The sequence below is a fragment of the Nycticebus coucang genome, chromosome 18, assembly GCF_027406575.1.
Source record: "Nycticebus coucang isolate mNycCou1 chromosome 18, mNycCou1.pri, whole genome shotgun sequence".
In the NCBI taxonomy this organism is placed as follows: Eukaryota; Metazoa; Chordata; class Mammalia; order Primates; family Lorisidae; genus Nycticebus; species Nycticebus coucang.
Genome location: NC_069797.1, coordinates 50888047 through 50911437, shown reverse-complemented (window position 1 = coordinate 50911437; position 23391 = coordinate 50888047). Strand labels below are relative to the sequence as shown.

Genomic DNA, 23391 nt, shown 5'->3' with positions numbered 1-23391 from the left:
CAGTCTGTCTGCTTACTTCAAGGATACAGTGCTGGCCTTACTGACTGTACTAGTTTGGCTATTTCTTTTTGTTGTTGTTGAGACAGAGTCTCACTCTGTTGCCCCAGGCTAGACTGCCATTGCCTCAGCCTAGCTCACAGCAACCTCAAACTCCTGGATTCAAGCAATTCTCTTATCTCAGCCTCCTGAGGATCTGGGACTATAGGTGCCCATCTCCATGCCCAGCTAATTTTTCTACTTTTAGTAGAGATGGGGCCCCGCTCTTTCTCAGGGTGGTCTTGAACTCCTGACCTCAAGCGAACCTCCTGGAGTTTGGCCATTTCTTAAGGAGGGCTCACCGGTCACCATGCACCCACACTGCTTCTACCAATATTGGTGCCAATATTCTAAGGAGAGGAAGGAAAAAAGGAGGACCCTTACCCCAGTCCATAATCCCAGGTGGGCAGAGGGAGTTCTCAGCTTTTGGAGATCTTAGAGAGGAAGGAGCCTCACCCACCCTGCCCACCCCTGCTCACTTTGAATAGTAAGCCCTGTGGTGCCCAAAGTAGGTAGTGCTCCTTAGTCAGAGATGGCGAGTGATACAAGAGAGCTGCCTGTCAGACAAGCCTGGGTGACTCCTGGTCCTACACTGTCCTGGCTGTGACTCACTTTCCTTATTGGTACCCTGAAAATGATACCCTCTTCCTTGGCAGGTCTTGTGAAGGTGTAGAGATATAGTGAGCAGGGAAAAATTTTGTGCAGGGCCTGCCATAAATTGAGCACTCAACAGCACCCCCTCCCCACAGCCTCCCCATTCCCCGTGTCAAAATTTCAACCTCAGAGGAGTAGAAAACCCCAGGACTTCCCCAAGAGGGAGCATGCATCCTTGCCACCAAGGCCACTTGATGCCATACTTTGGGAGAAAGATCTTTACTGAGGAATTTGTAGAGGTCAGGGTGAGGTGGGAGCCCGGCCACAGGGAGTGCAGGCCAAGGACAGCTCCCCACAGCAGGCCACAGCTGGGGTCCTCCCCATACTGCAGGCTGACTTGTTTTTCATGCAGAACCACATTATGCAAATCAGTGCTGAGTTGAGCACACTTAAGGCAAAGAGTCAAGAGCTGAGCCCCCAGTCCTACTGGGTATCTAAAGACCTGGCCCAGCATGATCGTCATCTAGCCAGTTTGGGGTACCTTGCTAAAGCCAAACAGGTGGGTTCATCCCCAGATGTGAGAGGGACACTAGGCCCTGGATATTGGGACCACCCTGCTGTGGGGAAGAGGCAGAGAGATGCAGCCTGGGGACCTGTGCGTGGGAGGGAGCCTCCTGCCAGGTGCTTCCAACCTTTGACTCAATTCTTCTCTCTCTGAGGCAAAGGCAAAGGGCGTGGCTAGTCTCCCAGCCTGGTCACCATCATTTCATAGGGTCAGGCAGCTTTGGGAGGTGAAAGCAGCCTCCTTCTGCTGGGAGTGTCTCAGGTGGGCACAAAGTTCAGCTTCTGGGTGGATGGGGGTGGGTTCCTTGGACCTCTACCTCAAAAAGGGATGTTCCTTCTCCCTCCACCTTCCAGTGTTCCTATCCCCAGGTACCTGCCTCATCTAGGGCACTCCATGGGTGACTGTCCCCCACCTGGACACTGGACTGGAGCCACACTCACAGAACTGGTTTGGAGCCAAACAATGGTGCGTCACAGTCCAGCTGAACAGGAGGCCTCAGCCGGGTGAGCAGGAGTCAGTTCATGGCCAAGAGGGACAAAGGGTCCACAGGGACTCAGCGGCAGGCGCAGCATGTGTGCCAGCAAGTCTCCCCATCCCCCTGCCTAGTGAAGTGACCCCATGGCACCTTTCTATTCCTTGTGACATAACCGCAGCTTTGGGGGCAGCCTGTGCCCTTCCTGCCCAAGCAGCAGGTGCCTTTCCGGGCCCTGGAGGTGAAGGAGGGTGATCTTCCCTGGGCAGGGGAGGAGGAAATGGAATTCAGACCTACAGCCTTCCTAAGGCAAGGAAGAGCCTTTGAGGTCAGAATGGCTGTCTTAAATGCATGGGAGCCTCCAGAGAGACTGTCCAGTCACCAATCCCACAGGTGTGGTGGGAGGTTTGTCCTCCCCAAAGGGAGCTGAGAACCCAGAGAGGTCCTGTGGGCCAGGGGAGGGCTGGGTGCAGGCATCCAGGTGAAGGTGAGCAAAGTCTGACATTGGGGTACACGGAGATGTTATATGACCGAGACGCTGGGTGAACAGACTGCAGCAATTCCCTTGGACATGGAGAGCCTAGGGCAGGTCCCACCCTGGAAGAGACGGGCTTGTGGGGGAGGAGGGGAGAAGTGGGTGGTGGGGGTGAGCTGGCCAGGCAGAGCGCTCCTTGGGTGCCTAAGGCCTTCTCCTGGAATTGTCCCCCGCTGTGTGTCTGATGCCTGGGGAGACCCCCATCATATGTGCTGGGTGGAGTGGGGACCCTTAGGCAGATCTCCGGAAAGGGTTTGGCTGAATACTGCACTGTTCCTGCAGAGGGCCTCCCAGGGGAGGGCAGCAAAGAGGAAGCCATGTGGCCCTTCCCAGCTCCTTGCTGCCCGGCTTCCCTCTGCCCAGCATGCTGTGGGTGGACTCCAGCCTACAGCTTCACTGATCCCAGCAGGTCCCACCCTCTCTTGCCTTGTGCTTCTGACTGTTTATTTCCTGCAGAGGAGTCACTGTTACTGCCACTGTGCAGAAAAAACAGGTGGCTCCACCCCTAGGGCCCACCCAGGCCCAGGGAACCCTCGTCTGCATCCTGACTCCATCATGGTACAAGATATGAACTGGGGCCTGTCTCATCTGCTCCCTGGGCCTCTGAATTCAGAAACCCCAGAGCCACCGTCTGGCCCCTAAAAGTCTCCCCATCCCATGATTTTCCTCCCCAAATATCACCCGCCTCATCCCCACTGAGGAGATGCAGCCTGGTTGGGGCAGAGGCTTGAGAGGTAACTGCCTTCTCCTTCACAAATGCCAGGCTCCCCTCTGTGGATCCCACATCAAGGGCCCGGTAACGGGGGGTGTGCTCAGGCTCCCCATCTTTCTCTGAAAACCACCTGAAGTTGCCCCCTACCGGATTAGGTCTCTACAGTTTGCCCCATACCTGTGCATTAAACATGACTTCATCTGATCCTCACTGCAAGGTAGAGATTGTTAGTTCTGTTTTATAGGTGAGGAGCCTGGGTCTCAGGCCCTGGGTTTTGCTCAGAGTCACCTAGTAAGTCAGGGGCAGTGTGGGTTTTGAACCTATGGGCGGCCTCCTTACTACCCACAACCCCCAGCCCTAGTGGCGTCGTTGCAGAGCCCTGTGTCACCCTCCTCCATGTCGACATGGCAGGAACACCCAGGCTCCTCCATTCAGGGCCTGACTCTGCAGCCTACTGAGCCAGTGATGTCAGCGTTACTATGGAAACTCTTCCCCAGGCGTCGGGCAGGACCAGCCTCCCTGGCGCAGTTTCCCTTTGTGTGGACTTTGCAATGCGTTGCCAAGGCAGTGGGGCCTGCTGGGCGGGTTGGCATGGGGTGGGGAAGGCAGACAAAACCCACACTGCATCCCAGCAACCGGCAGCTCACAACATGGCCTGCAGCGCCTGCAGGGGGAGGGGCCGCAGGCTGGGACCAGTGGCCGAGGCCCTGAGGGTGGGGACAGACTGTACCCCTGCTCAGGACCCCATCTGGCAACAGTCTTGTGGCAAATTTTGTGCTGTACTGGAGTCCTGCTGCCTCAGAATTCCCTGAGCCGGGGTCTTAAGGAAAAGGCACACCTGCCTGGCAGGGGATGGGGAGGAGCTGGTGGTTTAAACAAATCCCCTGAGGCAGTTGGGGTATGCAATCAGTTCTGAGAACACCGCTTGGGGAGAATGACGTTTATTGAGCACCTAGATATGTCAGGCCCTTTTGCCTATTTCATCTTGCATAATCCTTTTAGCAGTCCTGAGTGGGGGAAGGGCAGAGAAGAAATCGTGTGTGTGCGCGCGCGCGCAAAATCTTCATTTCATTGTGGAAGACACTGAAACTCAAGAGAAATGAAATCTCCTGCTTTCCTGTGGTCACCCAGCTTGGACGTGGCAAGAAAGTAGATTCAAACAGCAGCCTCCACCTCATCCAGCTGGGCCAGTAGCCCAGCATCGTCAGCATCCTCCTCCCGCTGGTTTTCCAGGAAGAATCCTAAAGCATAATACCTTTGTAGAGTGGGCCAGCTCAGCCCAGAGCCTCCCAGCAGCTCCCGGATCTAAGAGAAGATTGGGTCAACCAAGAATCACAAAGCCGGCCCCTCCCTGCACAGGCTGCCTACAGAGGCTTAGAAAACCTGCCCAGCCTAGTAATGAAAACTTGTGCCCTGGACACGGTCTCTGCCGTCCTCCCACAGGGTTTGGCCTTGTGACCACACTCTCCTCTGTCCTGCAGGCTGCCTGGGCCCCATCACTCACTCAATAGGCTCCTGAAGGCCCTGGTTTTCCCCCTGCCCAGGGATAGGTGGCCCCAGACCCAGTGCACAGAGATGCTTCCCCAGCCCCTTTCCTGGAAGTCTCCAGCAAGAGAAACTCAGTGACCTGACTGCAACAATGAAGCCTCTCTTGATGACAACCAGCAGCCTTCCTGTGTCTGCTGTCCACCTTCCTGCTGTCTCTGAGCCTGGTTCCTCCTCTTCCATCTTTCTTAACAACCTCTCAGAAGGCTCAAGGGGGAGGAGCCTTGCCCTTCAGTCCCCATGTTCTTCTCTGCCCGATAACTAACTCTGAGCCTGCGATCCTGCTGGGCACCAGACACCACAGACAGCATCAGGATGGGGCTCGTTCCTTCCACCTGCATCTCCCTTGTTAAAGATGGACAAACACCAGTGATGTCAGATGAGGGCTGAGCTCATGCCAGGGGCGCCAGAGATAGTTAGATGGTGAATGGCCATGGGTGCGCCTAAACCCAGCCAGTGTTCCGGCCCCAACCATTCCCGGGCCCTGCCGATTCTCTCATTAAACAAGTATTTCCTGAAGTCTGTGGTACATGCTCGAAAACATTTTTTAAAAAGTCCCTCCAAACAAGTAAAAAATGATGGAACTGGGTGGTGCCTGTGGCTAAAAGAGTAGGGTGCCGGCCCCATATACCGGAGGTGGCGGGTTCAAATCCGGCCCGGGCCACAAACAGCAAAAAAAAAAAAAAAAAAAGATGGAATTAGTGAAAGCCAAAGAACTAAATAACCGTGACTCCTGCCCCCAGGGAAGGGTACGACCTAGTAGTAGTTCATGTTTAACTTTGGTTTGAAGAAGAAATATACTCTCAAATCCCAGCAATGGTCATCTCCAGCTGGTGCCTTTGTGGGTGATTTTTATACACCTTTGCTATATTTTCCAAAGTTTCTACACTGTAAGATAAACTTTTTATAAGCAGAAGAGTCCCAGTAAATCTGAGCATTTCTTGAGAACTCCTTAAGAAAGCACGTCTGTTTCCTGCCTCTGGGTCTGGAGGATGAGGCAGAGGTCAGCTGGTCCACCCGGGTGTGCCCTTGTTGGGTCTATCTTCTGACCAGGGCACACCCAGGCCAGTCAATAAATTTCCTCAGCCCCACCTCTGCAGGCTGGGTGAGGCTGCCTGGGCAGACAGCCTAAGCCAAGGGGGCTTCTGGAGACTCTGACCCCAGCCAAAGTGTCCAGAATGAACGAAGGAACAGTGGGCATTGGGTGGGTAACCCCCAGCAAAGACCTGGCAACCTCTTCCCTGGCCCAGCCTGCTTGAAAGCAGAGCAGAACAAATGGGATACAGGTTTTCTGAAGAGGAGGGACACCTATGTGACCTGGCCTCTCTGAGCTTCAGTTTAGTCATCTGTAAATGGGGACAATAATACCTCTTCTACAGACTGTTGGGGGAATTTAAGAGATAACTGGACCACAGGCCAGACACAGAGGAGGTAGTCAGGGAACCCTGCTGAGTGTGTGAACAAAGACAAGCTGGTTATCCTCTCTTACTGGGGTGGAAATCTTCTTCACCCTGACCATGGGGTTGTAAAACATGGTCTCCTTTATGACCTGGGTGGGAAGCCCTCTATGCTCCTCCAGTTTCCCCACACAGGCCACAGCAGGAAGCTGGTAGCTGAGGCAGCCCGAGGCGCTCTTGTTATCTGGCATTCTGGAAGTTCTCTCCGTGCTCTGGGGCCCCTGCAGCCCTAGTTGGAACTGCCACGTCCGGTCCTTCCACAGCCCGAGCAGCAGACACAGGAATGAAAAGGATTATGGCTTTGTGAGAAATTCAAACATTAAAAAAAAAAAAAAAATCTCATGAAGGCCAAAAGAAGGCCATCTGTGGGCCGCAATCTCTGTTGCAAACTTTAACATTGATCTTGCTAATATGACGCTTTTGCATTTTTATCAGGAACTTTCTGGGGAATAATTTCCTCCAAAGAGGTAGACCATAGGGGTGGGAGTCTTGGGCCCTTTGGTTGTCATGGGGTGGACCAGGCATCTGCATTTCCTGGCCCCCAGAAGGCATCCCCAGGCACCAGTGAATTTGAGATTGTGATGACAGTCTAAGGTATTGAGTTTTTCCTAGAAAATAAGGTGGAGGCCTCTGTAGAAACTGAGGGTGTCCGCTGTGCCCTGCGTTTGCAGAGAGGAGATCTGCTACAAGGCTGTGAGCTTGGGATTCTGGGACAGGGTGGAGTCCCAGAAACACCCCCTCCTCCGGCTAAGCCGATTAGTTTCCACCTGCTCTTCCTTCAGTAATCCCTGTGTTTGATTCTCTAACCTTACAGGAGCCAGGCCAGGTAGAAAGGAACATGATTTCCATTTTGCAAGTGAAGGAACAGGCTCTGCAAGTGACCTACCCAAGGCTGTGCAGGGACTAAATTCAAGCTCTAAACACTAGGACCACTTTGTAGCGGATTTCCCAAAGGCCGTATCTTGTGATATTCTTCCCCAGGAGACATTCTGGCTCTTGTGGCTAATGGAATTTCTTTTTTAATCATTGCACAAACTCTATGTTAATACGCATAACAAGAACCCCCAAAGACCAGAAGATAATCCAAAACCCACACACATCATTATATTGAATTTTCACATGCTTCCTTCCAATCGTTGCTTATAGGAAAATCCTAAGCCTCTGAGAGACACATTTTTCACATTTCTAAAACACAAATGCATTTTGTAGTTGATGTAGACGCATATTGTGCCTGCATATTTTTCCTAAGAAAAAATCTCTTGGGAAATCAATGATGTGTTGTAGAATCAAGGAAATAGGATCGGTTATTTTGTGGAAATGTCATAAAATCATCAATGTGATTTGCTTCCTGCTTCATTCACTTCCCTTTATATCCCTCTGCTTTGGCAAAGGGTTTAACTTAAGGACAACCAGTTCCAGCTGGACAAGACCCAGTATTTCCTAATCCCTAGCCAGCTGGCCACCTGGCCACCCCCACACCGTGCACTCAGGCACTGAGGCTCACTTTAGTATAAATCAAAACAGCAGTAGGATGTCTGTTAGCCCCTGCTCGAGAAATTCCAAGGGGAAATGGAAAGGTAAGACACTGACATTTAGTGAGCACCTACTATGTGCCAGCATTGTGTTGGGGTCTTGGAGGAGTAGCATGGATGGGCTTCTCACTCCAGACTGTAAAGGAAAGGATGTTTCACAATTCCAAAGTTAGAGCAAGGAATATTTCTAATTGAATAAAGAAGAACAGCCCAAATTGAAGAGTTCTTTGGCCCTTGGTAATTAATTAATTAGAGTAAGGGTCCCCCCAAATTATTTTCAAATTGAATGTCTCGTATTAAGATGGTTATTTTCAGATGTGCGTGCCAGTCTCCGAGGGTGCCCCTCAAACTTTTTCAGAATCAGAATCTCCTGGGGGGGAGGGGTGTCGAACTACAGTTTGCTGGACCCCACCCTTGGGAGATCCTGATTCAGCTGGTCTAGGGTGGGGTTTGATAATTTGCATTTCTAATAAGCTACTTGTTGATGCTGACGCTACAGGTGCACTTTAGGAGTCCCTGGGGAGCTTTGTTAAAAAGGCTCCCACCACTGAGTTAGAATTTAATTGGCCTGGGCGCAGCCTGGGCGGCAGGATTGGCAAAGCTCCCCTGGTGATGCTAAAGCTTGAGAACCACTGGGGTTTATGGGAAGAGGCAAGTGCATATGATCTGGGTTCCTTGGGTTTCTTGGAAAATGTCTTCAGTTTTCCTACTTTGGGACCTGCCAGGCAGTGAGTCCCTGAGGGATGGAGGGACGCTGTCTCGCATAACCCATATGCCATATCTGTGTCTTTGAAACCAAGTATATTATCTGCTGATGCAGGGAGAAAACTGTGTAAACCTATTACCAAAATTTCTGGTTTCTCTAGACAAGCTTCGGGACCACTTGGCTGTGGTCAGCTGGAGTCGCCCGCCCTTAGAAGGGCATACACCTGCCTGCCTGCCCCATCCCATCACTTCCTAGGGTCTTACTCCTGCTTGGCCTGAGGCTCTCTCTGATTTTAGCTGCTTGGTGCCATTTACTGCCCGTCTCCTCTTAGTGGGCAGGTGCGAATGGACAGGTGACCTGGAAATAGGAACTCAGATCAGTACCTTCAAATAGAGACAGGAAACATAGGGAAAGACCGTGTGTGTGTGTGTTGAGGGTAGGGGAGAGCTCTGGTCCTGCTCTGAGCCTAGAGTGGGAGTAGGGTATGAGACACACTCAGAAGACCTGTAATCAAATCCCAGCTCTGTCACTAATTTGCAAGGTGACTTTAGATAACTAACACCTTCTTTCTATGCCTCAGTTTCCTAATCTGCAAGATGAGAGAGGGTAAGACAGGCTGCTCTCCTGTCTCCTTCTGATTCTAGGAGTTGGAGGGAAAAGAGTCCAGGTGCTGTAACTAAAAGTTGAGAGGAGGAGACCCCTGAGCCCAGGGAAGGAGCGTGCCGGGCCCCTGGATGTGGGCCAGGGAAGCATCATGGCTGCTCCTGGTATAACTCAGGCCTGTGCCATCACCCAGGTCCCCAAAGCTGGGCTTGGAGCCCCCACCTATGGGCTCAGGTGAGTGGTTAGTGGTTGTACCCTGAGCTCTGGAGTCTCACGGGCCCAGGCCAGTGGCTTTGCCACTTTCCTGACTCTGTAGTCTCAGGCAGGTTGTTGGTACCTCTCACTGTCTCAGTATTCTCACGAGTAAAATGGACTAGTAAGGGATTGCTATGAGAGTCAGTCAGGATGGCGTCTAGGAGGCATTTAGCAGAGCCCTTTGTGTAGCAGAGGCTTGGGGGTCACCATCATCAGCACCACTATTAAGAGGCATTCAAGTTGTTCCCTGGCCCTTGTCCATTCCCCCAAAATATCAACCCCAGCCCTAAAATCTGTCTCTCAGTGATAGGAATTCTATTGCTCTCTTAAGGTGATTGAGCCCAAGTCCCCTGAAATGCAGGTCTGGCCCAGCCTAAGTTCCCTGGATGGCTCTCAGACTCCCTGCAGACCTGGGCCCCTGGTCTGGTTGGGTTGCCCCTACCCCAGCCCTGCTGTTTCCTCTCCCAGCTGCCATGCTCAGGTGATCTGAGGCATCCGGACGTCGAGTCAGATACTTCTCCAGCTGTGTGACCTTGGGCAGGTTACTTAATCTCTCTGAGCTTTTGTAAAATGGGAATAATAACCTCCACTAGACCCTAAGTTCCATGAGGCAGGGGTGGTGTTTGCTTTATCCACCAGTGGATACCCAGCATGTGGTCCAGTGCCTGTCACATAGTAGGTGCTCAAACAATATTTGTTGGCTCAGTGAATGGGTTGACCTAAGGGTTAAATTAAATATGCAATAGAACCTGCAGAGTTGACCACGTCCTTACATGGGACCACCTTCTTACATTGACCCAATTTTCATAGACCAAACACGTACATTTCAGTACAGTGGCCTAGGTCCTTACATTGACCACCTCTGTATGCTGACCAGTTTGTTATAGTCTCTTACACAGTAGAACAGAGGTTCTGCTGTATAAGTGAAGCATATTGCCAGGCATTCAGTAGCCATTAAATTAACGTTTCTTGGATCTACGCCTGCCTCTCTCAACTTCTGTATTCTCCTCTTTTGTACTTTCTTGCCGCCTATCTGTTGGCACATGTCCTGGGAGCTTTGACCATGGGTTACCAGGCTTTTGGTCATCACATTTGGCTTCCACCTACACCTCCCAATTTCAGCAGTGGGGCCAGCCCCCCGGGCCTGTTCCACATCCCCAAGCCACCTCATCAGTCCTACAAAACTCAACAACCACCTGTGTGTACCTTCGCGCACTCACTGTTCATTCATTCAGCACGTTGGAGGGAGTGTCAGCCCTCTCCACCCATCTCTCCCAGACTCCGCCCATGCTTTAGATTCCTGCGTCTAATATACCACTGAGTGTCCCCACCTGGACTTGCCTGGATGCTGCAAAAGGCCAAATCAGAGGCCAAATCAGACCCTCCTTTTCTCATACCCACTTTTCTTCCAGGGCTCTCTAAGCTGACAGTGCCACTGCTGGCCCTGTCACCCAAGAGAAAAACCCAAGAGCTGCCCATGACACTCCTAGGCAGGTGCCCAGGCCTGACAATTTATTTCCTAAATCCTTTTCACCTCTCATTCCTTCCAGCCTTTTCTACCCCATGAGCTCTGGGTTTCCTGAGCTCTCTTCCAGGTGCTGCTCCCAGGAGGCCCCATCTCCTTCCCCTACCTCCCATGTCTCCAATTGCTCCCAATCCAAGCTCTTGGCCTGTCCTCAAGGCTCCCACAATCTGGGGTCCCTGTCAATCTGCTCAGCCTCAGGGCCTGCTTCATAGAGTCCCCAGGCAGACATCTTTCTACAGCTCACCTCTAGCACTCACTCCTTCGGTCTGAAATGCCTTTCCTTCCTCACCTCGCTCCTTTACCTGGTCAGCCCTTACTCACCTTTCAAAGCTAGTTCAATGTCACCTGCTCCAGAAAAACTCAGACTCCACCCAGCCTAGATTAGACTCTTCAGCTCTGCTCCCCTATTACCCACAGATGACTCCATCAGTGCACATACCATGTTATTTTATAATTATCTGCATGCGTGTCTGGCTTCCCCATGTTTATTCGCTGTCCTACCCCTCTGTGCACGTGCCTGACACAGAATAAACTGCTTTTCAGGTATTATTGTATTGTAACAAATCACCCCATAACTTAGTGGCTTTTTTTTTTTTCTCTCATTTTACTTGGTTTCGTGAGTCTGGAACTTGAGATGGTCTGAGGCAGGCAGTTCTTACTTGGGGTCTGCCATGGATTGTGTTCATCCAAAGGCTCCAGGGGGGTGGATGCATAAGATGGCACAGGTGCATGGTGGTAGCTGATGCGACTGGCTGGGAGTGAGCTGCGCTCTCCACCAAAGTGCTGCAAGTGGTTTCTCCAGCACAGCAATCTCGGAGTAGTCAGACCTCCCCCAGAGCTGGCCTCCCAAGACAGCCAGAGGAAGCTGCATGGCCTTGTCTGATCTCCCCTTGGAAGGCAGGCAGGATCACTTCCACTGCATTCTGCTGATGACCCAAAGTAAGTGAGGCAAAGATCTCAATCAATGGAGATTTATTAAAACCAAATTTGAAGACACATCAGGGAAAAGGGAGTCACAGATACATCTGTGATTGTTTTTTTCCTCTGAAGAGGAATTTGAGGACTTCGGTATTTAAGGGGATAGGGCGCACAGGAAGAAAAAGGAGGAGGGGTGTGGGCAGGCAGGCGAATGGTTACCATCGTGGGAGGCCCAGGACATCTTCATTTATACATAAGATAAGGTTAATATTTGAAAAGAAAAAGGGAGTGAAGGAAGAATCAATTATGTATATATCCCTGGGTAGGTGAAAGAATGATCTCTTCTTGTCTCTGTTCTGCACCTGGGAAGATAAATTTGTGGAATCCAATGGACTTTAGTTTTAGGAGCTGGACTTATCCTGTACCCTAAAGTTACAATTTGCATGTCCTGGTTTATGAGAAGACGGCAAGGAATTTCCTCATAACTGATCTGTGGGCCAGTCCTTGGAGAGGCCTGAGGTCTTTTACCTGGGATCTGGCTAACACATAATGTTAGTAACACCTGTTCGTTTGGAAGGGGCTGTTGCTTGACTCAGCTTCCAGGCCTGATGTTCCTTTTTGCATAAGGATTTGGGGAGGAAGGAGGTCCTGAGATTTTTATTTTCCTTTACACTGTGTATAAAAAGTGAGTTGCTAAGGTCAACCCAGATTCAAGGAGAGGGGACAGAGGCCCCACCTTTCAATGAGAAGAGTGTAAAATAATTTTCAGACATGTTTTAAAACCACCAGACCCAGGCCAGGCCCTGTGGCTCATGCCTATAATCCTAGCACTCTGGGATGGGTGGATTGCCTGAGGAGTTCAAGACCAGCCTGAGCAAGAGTGAGAGCCACGCATGTAGTCAGGTGCCTGTAGTCCCTCCCAGCTACTTGGGAGGCTGAGGCAAGAGAATCATTGAGCCCAAGAGTTTAAGGTTCTATGAGCTATGATGCCATGGCACTCAACCCCAGGGCGACTGAGTAAAAACAAAACAAAATAAAAACCCTCCACCAGAACCTCAACCCATGTTTATTTGATGGATGACTGAAGTAATAGACGCCAAAATGCTCCCACCTACCCTGCCACATGAATCCTAGTTCTTGTCTTCCTACCTCTTTTTCCTGTACCCCTGTGACCGCAGCACATTTTGGGACTGGCAGGGCAGAGTGGCCTGGTGGTGGAAGAACCACAGGCTAACAGCCCACAGCTCTGCCTCCACCAGCCTGCTGCCCACTGGCACGAGAAGTGGAGAGAAGTCCCTCTCCCACTCTGGGCCAGATAACGAGGTGCTGGGCCAGATATTCTTTAAGATCCTCCCTGCCTCCCACCTTCTGCTCTAAGTTTAGGCTTCTCCATAATTTTTACTTGCTTTCTGAAAAGGCACCTGGAAGTGCAGGCCAGCCCGTCTGCAAGGTTGCCCCAACCTTTACATCTTTGGGGATTTGCTTCTTAACGACCCAACCACACACAGCACATTCTGGTGTAAGAAACTCAATTACTACAGAAGTATGCAGAGCAAAACGTGCAATTCCCGCCCACCTGCATTTATGCCTTGCTGCTCTCCAAAGGTGACCCCCATATCCATGCAGTGACTGCCCTGGGAGGCCTGTTTTTTTTTTTTTTTTTGAGACAGAGTCTCACTTTGTCGTCCTTGGTAGAGTGCCATGGCGTCACAGCTCACAGCAACCTCAAACTCTTCGGCTCAAGTGATTCTCTTGCCTCAGCTTCCTAAGTAGCTGGGACTACAGGCGCCCGCCACAACGCCCAGCTATTTTTTTTGTTGCAGTTGTCACTGTTGTTTTAGCAGGCCCGGGCTGGATTTGAACCCGTCAGCCTGGTTCAGTGGTTCAGTTCAGTGGCCAGTGCCCTACCCACTGAGCTATGGGTGCCACCCTGGGAGGCCTTTCAGGTGCATCAACTTTCACCTCATGCACCTTACAGATTCCAAGAAAAAGAAAGCTTTACAGTGATGTGTGGTTTGTTTTTATCTTTTGACATTAATAAGATCATACTATTCATGTTTCTGCAACTTGCTCTTTTTCTGCTTGATTCTATTTGTAGATCACTTAGGCATACCCCTTGGTTTAAAAAAAAAACACTTATAATAATGCAATAGCATGAATGATACATAATTCATTTGACCATTCTCCCTATTGTCAAATATTTTCGTAGCTTCCAATTTTTATTATTTCATACAATCTTGTAAGGAATGCCTTTAGTCTGTTTTCAACACTATGGAATCATAGTGGGGCAGTATCTAGTGGATAATTTCTCTCAAACAAGCAAGGGGTTCGAGTCCTCCTGCCCGCACATTGCCAGCTCACTGGAGCTCTCTGGGACCTGCTGTGCACAGCGCAGCTAACAATAGCCCTGCCTAACAGTCCTGGGGCTGCTGACGCAGTGTGGCCCGGGCAGGGGCGCAGAGGCGAAGGGCAGCGGGCTGGCTCGCTGCGCGGCTGGTCGCTTATCAGAGCTGGGCTCTGGCGCCGGTTACATAATGGGCCGCTAATGCTTTTTTACTTGTCGATGGAACCCAAATTAAAAGAGGAAATTATTCTCCTGATGCTCAACTCGCCTAATCCCCATCTGTCTCTCTCCTGGTCCCCCCCGCGCTGCTGAGAGCTCGCATCTAAAGGTCTTGAAAGCGTTCCAGATTTCTAATTTCGTTTGCTTATGCAACCAAAAATATATGGCCGCGTTTCCTGGGGGTGATGAAGTCTATATTCTGGGCTCCATGCGCACTAAAAACGGCAGCATCAGGGCCCAGCGCCGCTCGCGCGTGCACCACGCGCCGGCTTTTTTTGGTTCCTCCGAGGCGCTGGCAGGTCTGCAGCTCGCGCGGTGGCGGAGGGGCTGGAGCCCCCCAGGGCCCGGGAGGGCCTGGGATGGCCCCAGGGAGCGCAGACCTCAGAGCCGGGAGGCTGGAGGGGGTGAACGCCCTGGCCTGGGCGCCGGGAGGGGCGGCAGCCATCTGGGTGTCCTCTCAGAACCTCGGCCTCCTCCTTGGTCTCTTCTCAGACTCCTCTGTGGCAGGTGCAGGAACCCGTATTTCCCACATGTGCCTCAACCCCACCCCTCCTCCGCCCCAGTGTGTTAAAAGACGTTTATTACACTTTCGTGTATTCTGAAACATGGAAAAATTGTCTACCAATAAGGAATAGATGATGTAAAAAAAAAAAAAAGGACTAGAGTATCAGCACTCTGGAATACCGTGTAGCTGATGAAAAAAAAGAACGAGGGAGATCAAGATGTATTAACATGTGTCTGATTATTACATTTCTTTCTTTTTTTTTTTTTTTTTTTTGTAGAGACAGAGTTTCACTTTATTGCCCTTGGTAGAGTGCAGTGGCATCACACAGCTCACAGCAACCTCCAACTCCTGGGCTTAGGCGATTCTCCTGCCTCAGCCTCCCGAGCAGCTGGGACTACAGGCGCCCACCACAACGCCCGGCTATTTTTTGGTTGCAGTTTGGCCGGGGCTGGGTTTGAACCCGCCACCCTGGGCATATGGGGCCAGCGCCCTTCTCACTGAGCCACAGGCGCCACCCAGTCACAGAAGAATACACAGCATGTTTGGTTCTCCTTGTGTTTTTAAAAACCTTGAACGTAGAAATGGAAGATAGAAGGAAATGCTAACACGGGTACCTCAGGGATGGGAACCAAGGGCAGGGAGTGAAAGAGACTTGCTTTTTTGCTCTACTTCTGTATTATTTGAATTTTACAGAGAGACCGTATTCATGTATTACTTGCATCATTTTAAATATTTGCAGTATGTTACAGCAGAGGAGGAGAAGGGAGCCTCCATGACTTTATTTTATTCTCTGGAAACAGCAGTCAGATCAGGAGTGGGACTGGCTGGAAGACATCTGCTCTCCCATCCATCCCAGGCTGGGGCTTCAAGCTGTCAGGCCCTGTGTTTTGAGGTCTTCTGACCTTCAGGAGGCTACTGGATGTCTTGGGGCCGAGGCAGGGATGGGCACCTGGCCTGGTCGGGCAAATGCTGAGGGCAGAGCACTGGGCCTGGAGTCAGAACCTTGGCTTCTAGTCCCTGGAAGGTTAGCTCAACCGGCCGAGTCTCCCTTGTACCTGCTGCCACACTGGGTCTTGGAGCAGGAGCTGATGATACTTCCTCCTTGAGCCCCAGGGCATCATCCTCTACCCTGCCAGGGTCAGTGGGCCAGCCCCGGGGCTGTGGCTGAGTGTGAGGCCTCATCTCAGCCAGCCCTGGAAAAGTGCCTCTGACTTGGCCCCGATGCAGAGGGCTGGGACATATCTCCCAAGCCAAGGGGGTGCCCTGTTCAGAGACAGGCCCAGACTGGCCACACAGCACCCATCAGCCAGACACTTGAAAGCAGCCACACAGCTGTCACAGAAATGGCAAGGAAGCCGCTTGCACATGGGGGCAGGGCTCTCCCCAGCACCTCAGACTCCCCCAGGAGGAGCGCTGATTCCGTCAAATCAGGCTCTGATGTCAAGTAAATCCAGGAAACCCCATGTTGACCTAACTAACCAGGTTTCCTTACTTCGGGACTTGTCAGGACCTTTATTATGCTGTGTCACATGGCGACCCTCCATGAAGGTGTACCAAGTGTTGCTTTTACCAAAAATGTATTGAGTCGAGAGCCCTCTTGTTCCAGAGCATCTCACAGGGCCAGAGAGCTACAAGACCATGAGCCAGTGAAGGAGGGAGACAGGCTCGGAAGGCACAGGACCATCACAGGCACAGTCAGGGAAAATGTCACATGTGGCTGAGTAAGAACTGTCACACTGTCGTGGGTCACTTAACAACTGGGACGTGTTCTGAGAAATGCATCATTAGGTGACCCCGTAGTGTGATCACAGAGTGCACCCACATAAACCCAGGTGGTGCGGCGGACTACACACCTAGGCTACACGGTAGGACCTGTTGCCCCCAGCTACAGACCCCACAACATGCTACTGTTCTGAAGACCTCCAGCAGCTGGAACACCATGACAGCTATTCATGTATGTAAACATAGCTAAACATAGAAAAAGCACAGTAAAAACATGCTATTATAATACATGCATGTATTACACTGTATATGTAATAATTATGATACCATTGCCATATATTTGTCCATTTCGTTGATGGAAATATCATTATGGGGCATGTGACTGCACACGGTGTTGTGAAAGATCAGTGCTGATGAGAAGGTGGATGTGGGCTGGGACGCAGTGGAGGCGTGCGGCCAGAGAGCTATAGGGCCAACCTTAAACTCTTTTCTCAGAGCTTGACTCCTGGGCTCACATGCACATATGTGCACACGCTCAGCACATACCCGAAGATGCACACTCACGCACAAACACGTGTTCACATGGAATGCACACAGGTGCACTATAAGAGCATCTTCTCATGGGAGCACTCTAGAAAAACACACGTCTGTGGACACACCCAGGAGCACACCCACACAAATCCATACACCCACACAAACCCTCGGGAGCTCGCTGGCAGAAGGCAAGCACACAAAACACACCAAAGCACAGATGGAGGCCCACATGTCCCACACACGAGCGGGAGCAAGCACAGACGTGCACACGGCACGCCGCACGCCAACACTCGAGTGCAGACACAGGCCCGCACCCAGAGTACGCACCTGCGTCCACACACTGGCCATGTCAGCTTCCCAGCCTCTTCATGGAAGTGGGCCCAGTGGGGGTGGGCGTGACGTCTTGTTCTAGAGGGAAGCTGAAGGAGTCCAAAGTGGTTCACAGAAGGCATATGTCCTTCGAGTATTTTTATCTTTAGCACTCATATGTCTAGCAGAGTCTGGATGGCTCTGTATTGCCACCAGGAAGGAGGACAGGTGGTGGGATTTAAAAGCAGATGGCCTCTGGGTACAGAGGAAGGAGACCCCGGGCTCTTCCCCCCACTACAGTGTTTCTTCCCTCAACATATTGCATCCCTCAAAGGCCTGCCCAGGCTGCCCTAGTCCCACCAGGAAAATAGCTGGCGGATTTCCAAGCCCCAACTCAGATGCATGGGGAGAGGATCTGATATCGCCAACCCGCAACCCAGTCCCCAAGGGGCTCAGCTCTCCAGAGCACTGGGGCCACGACCCATCAGTTTCAGGCCTGGGCTGTGGCCTGTTGTGGGAGCTGCAGCTGCCCCAGATGTGTGCACGATGGTGTTTTCCACTATCCGGAGCTGGCAGGAAGTCTGGGCATGTGTCCTGGCCCTCTGACCAGTCAAGGATAAGCTGGTGCATTTCCAAAGCTATTTAATCCCTGAGTTTGGACACACCCGGTTCACCACCAAGCAGGATTTAGCGCCCACAGATCTTCTGTGAGAAGGCGGGAGCGGCCTTGGCCAGGGTCTGGCCTGACTCCCTGCCTCCTGCCCACAGGGCTGTGTGGTGGAGCCGGCAGAGAAAGAGGTGCTCAGAGCCTTCTCCCACCCCTTGAATCACAGCAATTCACTGGGCCCACAAACATCAGCACAGCCTAGAAAACAATGGTATAAAAGAGGAAAAATAATCAGGAGCTGTTACGTGAACAGAGCAGATAAGTAGAACATTAGAATCTCGTGTTTATTTAAAACAGTAATATATTTAGGCAGAGGGGAAAGAAACTGGAAAAACTAACAATGACTATCTTTAGAAATTTATCATTCAATAAATATTTACTGAGTACCCACTGTCAGACTGTTCTAGTGCTGGGCATGTTGCAGTGAAGATACATCACTTCCGGGACACATGAATTCTGAGATGCCAGTTGTCCACCCAGGTGGAGTCGTGGAGTGGGGCAGTTGTGTGTGTCTGGAATCCAGCGGGGAGGGAGGTGAGCAGTGAGTGCCACCTTCCAGCCCTGACTCTGGGCACAGGTGCTTGCCGGGCCATGGGCTTAGCTGACGTGTCTCAGTCAGACAGCACTGCAGGAACAGGGGCCAGGCTGTGACCACAGTGCACAGTGAGCAGGGGAGGGGGGATGAGCTTGGTCAGTTTCCAAAGAACTCTTGGCTTTGCTTTGTACCAGGATGTACTGTGAACATCGGGGTGCAGGGCATGGAAAGGCCCCCAAATGAAGAATGGGCTTTTTCTCCATCCGAGGTGTTCCCAGAATGGGGCCTGGGGGCCACATCTACTTTTTTCTCTATCCCCAGCCTCTGGGCCCTGGTCACAGTCATCAGAACTGCCGAGTGAATGAAGGAATGGGTCAGTCAGTATTCTAGAGGGCAGCTGTGGCCTGTGGGAGGTCACTGGGCTCCTGAAGCAAAAGAGAGGGCCGGGTCCCAGTGACAATGAAGGCAGGTAAGAGGAGGCCCCACGTGCCCAGGCCCATCTCCTGGTCCCACTGCTTGGTGGAGAGGGCAGCCGCCAGCAGGGGCCCTTCCTGTGGCTTCCCTTTCTCTCACAGGCCACATCTATCCATGCACCGGTGTCACACACTCTGCCTTCACATTTGTATGGAATCAGACCATGTCTCACCATGAAGATGGCCCCCTCTGGTCCTGACCTGTGACTCTGTAAGAGCCTCATCCCATTCTGCCTTGTACAGCCTGTTCTCAGGGCAGGCAGGGTGACCCTTCTCAAACAGAAACAAGATCAGGCCATCCCTTCACAAACCGTCCCCTCCCAGAGGGAAAGGCTTCTCCTTGGGCTGCTGAATCGGTCCTCCATTCTCCAGTGTTCCCTGCTGCTCCTCCTGCAACACACCAAGCATGCTTCTGCCCTAGGACCTTTGCACGTGCTGTGCCCTCTACCTGGACAGCTCTCCCAGCATAGTGCTTCCTTTCCATCTTAGCTCAGAAGTCTTTTCTGCAGAGAGGCCACCCCTGCCCACCCTGTCTGAAATAGACTCCCCGCCACATGTCACTCCCTTATCCAGCTTACTTTTTCTTAAGACTGATCACTATTTTATGTATATGTATTTAATTCTTCCCCAGTAAATGTAAGCTCCATACAGACCAGAACTTTGTTTTTGTTCCCTAAAGTATCCCTAGCACCTGGAACAACCCTCAGGTGCCCCATTGATATTTGTTGAATGAATGAATGACCATGTCTCACCTCCTAGGGTTCCCTAGGACTGCATCAGGCTGTTCTTAGATCAGAGCAGAACCTACTGTGCTAGGGATGGGAAGGAAATTCACCAAACCTCAGGGAGCCAATTATACCCTCCTCCCCAATCTGTAGTCCCACAGGAATCCTCAACACCACCTCCTCCTCCATACCAAGGCCATCTTTATGGCCCTCGGTAGAGTGCCATGGCATCACACAGCTCACAGCAACCTCCAACTCCTGGGCTTAAGTGATTCTCTTGCCTCAGCCTCCCAAGTAGCTGGGACTACAGGCGCCCGCCACAATGCCCAGCTATTTTTTGGTTGCAGTTCAGCCGGGGCCGGGTTTGAACCCGCCACCCTCGGTATATGGGGCCGACGCCCTACCAACTGAGCCACAGGCGCCACCCCAGAGATGCCTCTTAAACATCTCCTTGGTCCTTCCTCTTCTTCCCGGTCTATTGCCCCCTGCTGTCTATTCAGGGCCTCCAGAGGTTTCTGCACTCTCTTCACCACGAGCCAGTTCCCACTGGGATGCAGAATGATTTTGCTAAAAAGTACAGACAATCTGCACACTCCCAGATAAATCCTTTGGCCCTCAGGATAAAGTAGCTGCTCCAGCCAACTCCCCAGCTCCCTCTGGCTGTTCCCCTTCTGTGGGCACCTGTGGGGTCAGGCCTAACACCTGCTGCCTCACCCCCACCATGTGCCCGCAGCATCTGCTTCTCTGCTCACAGGGCTCTTCTTGCTGATAGCAATTAATCATTTCATTGGCACCAGACTTCCCATTTTTAGTTCTAGGGGTGTGGCCCGGCTGGATGGGGGCCTGGGTCCCTCTCTTGAGTCTCAACTGCAAGGCAAGCCCGCTGGCCTCAGTGGCGATGGGTGAGGGGCAGCTGATGGAGGCCACGGAACTCTCTGAGGGCCCCTGGTCCATCCCTCAGGGACCCTGTGCTGACCCGGCTTCAGACCTGAGACTGCACAGGGAGGAACTGGCTCTCTCTCTGTGACGGCCTGGAGGAAACATCTGTTGACTGGTTGAATGGTTGAATGGTTGACTCAATAGTAGCTTTGGGTGATTTTTCTTTCTTTCCTACATTTCTGTATTTTCCTTTTATAAAAAAAAAAAAAAAAGAACAGGGCAGAGCCTGTGGCTCAGTGAGTAGGGCGCCGACCCCATATACCGAGGATGGGGGGGTTCCAACTCAGCCCCGGCCAAACTGCAACAAAAAAATAGCTGGGCATTATAGTGGGTGCCTGTGGTTCCAGGTACTTGGGAGGCTGAGGCAAGAGAATCGCTTAAGCCCAAGAGCTAGAGGTTGCTGTAAGCTGTGACGCCACAGCACTCTACCGAGGGCGACAAAGTGAAACTCTGTCTCCAAAAAAGAAAAAAAAAGTACATCTGTCATTTTTTAGAATTAAAAAAAAACCATTTTACCTTGAAAAATCATTCCTACTTCAGTGCTGACTTAAAAGTAATACTCTCTGTATCTCCTAAAGCAGGCGTCCTCAAACTTTTTAAACAATTCACTGTCCCTCAGTCCGGAGGGCCGGACTATAGTTTAAAAAAAAAACAAAACTATGAACAAATTCCTATGCACACTGCACATATCTTATTTTGAAGTAAAAAACCAAAACGGGAACAAATACAATCACACCGCCTCATGTGACCTGTGGGCTGCAGTTTGAGGAACCCTGTCCTAAAGCTAAACATACACACCTGGGCCCCGTACAAGCCCTGTCCTAGGTGTACACCCAACAGAAACAGGTCCGCATGCTCACAAGACAGAGGAACTGGAATGTTCATAGTGACACCACTCTGATAGCCAGGAACTAGAACCTACCCACATGCCCATCAACAGTCACACAGGTGAATAAACATTGGTAAGAGTCACACAGCGGCAAGCTACCTACTGGCGATGAGGTTGGATGGCCTACGACTGTCCATGGCGGGTTCAGTGAACCTCACAAACATGATACCGAACCCAGGAAAGCAGACACAAAAGGGCATGTGCCGTGTGTGCGGCTCTAAAGGTGCAGAGTACAGACACGGGCGCAAGTAGCCTGTGGGCTTAGGAGTCAGGAGAGAGGCTGTGTGGCGGCGGGGTGGGTAGTGGGTAGAAAGGGGCTTGAGGAGTTTCTGGGTGCTGCAGGGGTGCTGCTTTTCAATCTGGGAGCTGGTTCCAAGGGTAAACCCAGCTTGGGCAGGCCCATCCAGCTGTGTGCTTCGGTTGGTGCCAGGTCCTGGATGTGCTCTTTTTTTCTTGAGACAGTCTCATTCTATCGCACTGGGTAGAGTACTATGGCATCATAGCTCGCAGCAACCTCAAACTCTTGGGCTTGAGCAATCTTCTTGCCTCAGCTTCCTGAGTAGCTGGGACTACAGGTACCTGCCACATGGCCCAGCTATTTTTGGAGACAGGGTCTTGCTCTAGCTCAGGCTGGTCTCAACCTCCTGAGCTCAAGCAATCTACCCGCTCAGCCTCCCAGAGTGCTGGGATTATAGGCATGAGCCACCGCACCTGGCTGGGTGTGTTATTGATGACAATTAAAGGCATATCTATTGGACCAAGTTAAATCTATCTCCCTTTTCTGCCCAAGGGGAGGTGAAAAGCAGATACCTGGCCTTCCTGGTGCACAACCAGGTGCCCCCTCACCAGTGTCACCAGAGTCCTTCTCCAGCCTCAGATTCTTAAAGCCCCAGACCCAGGGATTTTGTTAGCATCAAGCTCTGGGATAAATCTTACCATCACAGGTTGGGCCTCAGTTTAGGCCCCAGAAGCAGGGCAGGGTGTAACTGTAGTCACAGCTCTGCCTGGCTGGGGTCCTTTAAGCATCCCTGCCATGGGCCGTGAGAAGGGCTGGGAGCTTGGGCTAGGCTTGGCATGGAGGTGAGAGTGCAGGGACACAGGCTGCCTGAGTCCCTGTGCTATGTCCTACAGCCTCTCTCCACCTCCTGGGCCCTGGGATGGGGTGGGGGCAGCTAGTGAAGATGAAGATGGGGTTATCTGTACTTCAGGGTCCCCCACCCCCAGCAGAGGCAGGAAGTCCAGGAGCCTGGTCTGACCTTGTGCGTCAGCCTCACAGGTCACAATGCTCCGGCTCTTGGGGTTCAGGTTCCCAAAGTCGGGCTGGAGAGGGTGGCAATCAATCTGTGCCCAGAGGCTGGCGAGGGGTGTGGATCAAGCACTGCCCTCAGCTGCAGCCGGAGTGGTTATTTATAACCTCCTGACCTTCAGCTGGGGCCCAGCGATCCACAGCGATTAGCATCTCCTCCCTGCCACCCACTGCGAACAAACACCCCTCTGTGTGCCCTCGCTGGCCTGGGCCTCCCAGAAGGGCCCTGCAGGAAGCAGGCTATTGACCTGGAGTCTGCTCCCCATGGCTCCTTCAGGCAGACCTGCCACGTATGAGTTGCGAGAGGTGGAGTGAGGTTGGTGGAAGGTGTAAGAACTACTCTTGTTTTCTTGCTTCCCAGGTTGCACTTGTTCTGGTCTATTCTAGGTGGCAGTTTTATTTATAATACAGGGTTCTCCAAGCTGGGTCTGCTCAAAGGAGTGCCCACTCATGAGCCAGGGGCAAGGAGGCAGCCCTGGCCACCGCTGGAGCACCTGCACAGGTGTGGTCCCTGGAATCACACACTGCCAAGTACATCCTCCCAAGCTGGCAGCAGGCTCTCCTTCATGCCAGCTGAATCCTGGATAGGGCAGTAGCTGCATCAGGGTCCCATAGCCATCTGTGGCAGACCCCTGGCTCTTGGCTTCTGGCGGTTCCCATTAGCTCTCAGAACTCCTGACTGTGGTCTGGAGAAGCCTTGCAAAAGGATGCCAGGCTGGGGAGATTGGCCTATTCATTCATTTGATGAATTTTTGTCAGGTACCTTTGA

At 51.8% G+C, this 23391-nt stretch overlaps 1 long non-coding RNA gene across 1 annotated transcript; it reads left to right on the top strand.

The window, feature by feature from the left end:
• Window positions 1–1117: 1117 nt before the first annotated feature.
• LOC128571176 (uncharacterized) lies at window positions 1118–5134 on the top strand. Its single transcript, XR_008375691.1, has 3 exons — window positions 1118–1189; window positions 1549–1698; window positions 4148–5134. It is a non-coding gene; the product is annotated as an uncharacterized LOC128571176 (long non-coding RNA).
• The last annotated feature ends 18257 nt before the right edge of the window (window positions 5135–23391 follow it).